This window comes from Nothoprocta perdicaria, unplaced genomic scaffold (genome assembly GCF_003342845.1).
Source record: "Nothoprocta perdicaria isolate Ctin4 unplaced genomic scaffold, notPer1 scaffold_38, whole genome shotgun sequence".
Classification (NCBI taxonomy): Eukaryota; Metazoa; Chordata; class Aves; order Tinamiformes; family Tinamidae; genus Nothoprocta; species Nothoprocta perdicaria.
Window position 1 is genome coordinate 1,332,545 of NW_020455621.1, and position 4,696 is coordinate 1,337,240.

Here is a 4,696-nt window from a genome sequence, read left to right on the forward strand (position 1 = left end):
TGTGCTAGTAAGAAAAACATCTTAAGGTGAAGGAGCAGAAGCTCAATACTAGCTTTWTATTTCCTTTCTCTACCAGATCACAAATTGGTTCAGTCACATATTAACTTTAACTGTGAGAGATTTTTTTTTAATATGAAAATGGAAAGATAAGATTACAAAATATGAGTAAGCTTGGTTATTTTGGTTGCAATAAAAACGGCTGTTCTAACAGCATTAGGTAATGGCAGTGCTGTTGCCCACCCTGCCAACTGCTATGCTGCTTGCTCTTTGTATTTCATTACAACCTAAGAGGCCCTGGTCCCAGGCCAGGATCCTGTTGTGCTAGACAGGAGTCCAAAGACAGCTTTTATACCAATGAGAGAATACAGTCTGCGGTGCTTTTGACTTATAACATAGCACCTCTCTGCAAAGACAACAGCTGTTGAAGTTTTGATTTATATCGGCAAGTGCCTTCTCTGGTGGTTTTTATGTTCTTGCTTTGACAAAAGTAGTTTAAATTCTAATAACTGTTTCTTCCTCTGAACACCCTCTAAATATACTACAATAACAACAAAACAATAAATATTTTTGTGCTACACAGGACTGCACAAAATGCTACATAGCATTATTATGTTTTTCTTAGCCTCTTGCATAGTCTTTTATAGGAAATGAAGCCAAATACATTGGTAGGAAAATGAAATGTAAAGCGTTCCCTCTCTAAGCTGGCACTCTTTGYTTTCTTTAAAAATGAATTTTTTTTTGAGTTTTCTTACAGCCTACTGTAGCACTATGCCTCATAAAGATCTTGTGCGTGACATATCTTCTTTCCATAAAGAATTGCAGTTTTCTTCTGGAAAAAAATAAAATAATATTGCAATATTTGCAACGTTTTTCTGTGTTTATCTAAAAGAAAAAAAAATGTCTGCCAGAAGAAGACATCATCTTCATCGGCTTTATTAAATGTACTAGCATTTCGTATATCTGATATATCTGATAGTATGTCACTTCTACAGAAGCTTTATTATTGTATAGTTCCAGCCACATAGCCTTTCACACGAATCTGTGCAGAGTAGAAATCAGAGATGTGAGCAGAGCTGAGCAAACAATATATTTATGTACTTCTTTCTATATATCGTTTATCTCTGAACAGACCCGTTGTTTTGCTTTGCTGASTGAAGTGCAGCTCATTCGGGATCACGCAGGCTTCCTTCTGCATCTGGACTAGGTAATTCCCGAAGCCACAAAGCATTTTTCAAGATGGCTGCGAGCACGAGCAGCAGTGCAAGCAACGTTTGCAGGCTGCAAACGCTCCCACTTGCGCTTAATATCCTTGTGGAAGGGATGCTGCTCGTGTGAGTGTCTGCAGGAATTGGAGGACATGGTTGACCTGTGCTCTTTAAGCAGATTTGCCCATTGCAGGTGTTCAGTGTTGGTGGAAAAGCCTTCGTAAAAGCGATCCTTTATGAAAGAGGGTTTGATATAAAGCATTYTCAAGATTTATAGAAAAAAGACGTTGGTGAACAAAGGTTTCTGTAGGTTCCTAAATTGTGATAGCGATTCAGTAGCTGGGTAATAATTATTCTGTGAGATCATTTAGCAGAAAATCCTTACAAAAATGCAATTATTTTTACTAACTTGCCCGGGATCTTTCCATATGAGATTTAATTTGGGGCTGTGTTTCCTCAGCTCTAGAGCCTGGGGTTTAGCTGCCTTCATGCTTTTGCTCCCCGCGATCCTCAGTGTGTTGCTGCAGCCCCACTTCACTGCAGACTGCAAGGTGCGTATGGGGGGTCCCTCCTACCTCACCCACGCTCAGCTGGTTGTTTCTRCTCCTATACTGCCATCATCCTGGTTCTTTCTAAACTCCCTTTCCCCATAATCTATCTAAATTTCCCTGATATTTTTCAAGGAATGGATCCTGCTTGCAGAGAGGGGACTMTTGTGGGACATAAGGATGATGAATGAGAAGACAGGATTTGGGGCAAAGGAAGGGAGCCAAATGGAAGATGAGCCACTATCATTCTTCCACAGCAGTAGACAGAATRGAGGAAGAATAGGTGCTTGTTCTTAAACTGCATTTAATACAAAATAAATTGTTGTAATTCCAATTGATCTTCTTTTCAAATATTTTCTTTTATGTATTAGCAAATTAATGCTTTCAAAATGGGCCTTTTCCTGACAGTAAAAGGCATGCTACAACTTCTGATGACTTCACTGAAAACAAGTGGGGAGCTCTTGATAATGTATTTACACAGGCATATACAACCATATATATATATATAGAGAGAGAGAGAGAGAGAGAGAGAGTTCATTGTTCCACTGATGTTATATATTCATAATAGAAGCCTTTCATCCAATGCAAGTGGATGCATAAAAGTGTTTTTAATTTGCATTTATTTGTGTTTCAGAGTTGTTTAAAATCCATTTTTGGGATGATGYATCAAAGCACATGAAAAATTCTTCTTGGAGTAGGTGAGAATTTTCTGGTAAATTAAGTGGATATATGGTTAGTACAACAGTGGCATCAGTGGCACCATCTCCCTATAGCAATGGAAACTCTGTAATGCTGCCTGAACAATGAAAAGTCAGATTTACAAATATTTTGGGGAAAACACAAATGTGATTCATTGCTAACTTGTCCCCTGATACTTAGATGGTCAGCAAGCATGCTTAATTGTTTGCAAATCAGTATATATTTTACTAATAGGTATCTTGAAAATTATTTTTCATTGTTATTTGGTGTTTCTTCTATAATTACATTTGCTTTCCTGCTCAGGAAGCAGGTGACCAATCAGCTATCAATTGTCAATAATTAAGTAAAGAGCTTCCAGATTAAAGGTTCTTTATAAATACGAAAGTTCATCTGTATATATGGTGATTTCTCACAAATGAACATGTATTTCATCCATTTTTTTGAATGTACACATACATACCTATGTGCAATTCATAGTTCATACATAAATACAAAAAAGTACAGCTTAAGAAAGTGGTATTTTAAAAGTTGTAGTTTAGATTAACAACAATTAAGGAATTTAGCATAGTGGAACAAAATTTTGTTAAATGRGCAATGCAAAGTTTCAGTAATTTACTCTGAAATTGACAAAAACAGTTTGGGACTGATCTGTATAAATCTGTAATCCCTGACATATTATCTTTCATTTGTTTCAGGTGAGTAGTTTGCCATTTTTATTTCAATTGAWTATTTCTCAATTTAAACATTTTAGTATTCTAGATTTTCTGATAATAATGATATGGAGCTAAGCAGGTAGACTGCAACAAGAAAGAACAATTCACTGAAGTTTTGTTCCAATTAGCCAAGCTTTTTGTAAGGGAATGTAARTATTTGCTGGATGTCTTCATTCTTCAACAGTTATGAGAGAAAAGCAGTATATATTGAGCTGGTAAATAACGGTTGGATTTAAGGAAAGAAAAGCACAGTATTGTCTCAGATAAATATATGTAATTGAAGTTATAAAATTGTATTGATAAGGTTAAATGGATTATGAGAAAATGGATCACAGAAGCAGATGCAGCTCTCCGTACTTCAAATCAGGATTTTTAGGTAAAAACATGTCTTAAGAACCACGCAGAGGAAAGCAGTTTAGTAAAACTTGTCCTCTCCGATAGTTTTGCTTCTTTGGTTGGTTGTTTTGTGCGTGTTTTAAACGAGAATCCTTAATCTGTTCTAGCGCTGCAAACTTTCTGCGAACAGCGTGGATGAATTGTCACTGTTGCAGAACGCTCCACTCGCTGAAAACGCGTTTTAATTTGAAAGCTTTAGGCTTCAGGTAAACATCTTGTTTTACAGCCTTCCAGCTCCACAGCGAGACTCTGAACTTGCAGCTGGAGCGAGCGCCGCGCTCTCAGAGAAGCCCCGCAATACTTTCTCTCAGATACGCGAGTGCCTTAAAAGCAGAAAGTGAGTCTTGCTCTTTCCTTAGAGGAGCCGCAAACTGGCCAGAAAAGGCGGTTTAAGTCGCAGCGGCCGCGGAAACTCCGCCGGAGCGCGCGGAGGCTGCGCGGGCAGCGGCGCGGGCGCAGGGGCAGGTGCGCGGGCGGGCGGGCAACGAAAGCGGCCGAGGCGGCGAGCGGCGCCGCGCGGGAGCGCGCCCGGAGGCGACACGGGGCGCCCCACGACCCTCCCCGCGGCCCCGCCCGCCCGCTCCGCTCCCCGGGCAGCGCCGGTGCCGCCTTCAGCCGCTGCCCCGCGGGGCCGCTGCGTGCGAGCGGGCGCGGGGAAGCCAACTCCCGCCCGGCGCCCTCCTCGCCTCCGCGGCGTCCCCCGTGCCCGGCTCGGCACCGGGTGCCCCCCTTCCCTGCTCGGCACCGGGCGTCCCCCTGCCCCCGCCGCTGCCATTTGGAGCGGGCAGCACGGGCCGGGCAGGTGAGCGCCGGGCCGGGCGCGGGCAGCCCGGTTCGGCTGCGGCAGGAAGGGCCGCCTCGGGCGGAGCGGGCAGCGCTGCGAGCCGCGGGCAGCAGCCGGCAGGAGAGCGGCGGGCGCGCCCGGGTTCCCTTGGTTCCCGGTTCCCCTGCTCGCGGTTCCCTTGGGTTCCACTGGGTTCCGTTGGGCTGCGCGCGCCAACGGCTCCCGCGTGGCCCTCSGGCCGGGCACAGGCGGCCCGGCGGGACGGGGCATGGCGGCGCCGGTGCCCCTGCCCTGCGGCAGAGGTAAGCGGCGGCAGGAGCGCGGGGCGCCGCGGGTTCAGGGCGCAAACGA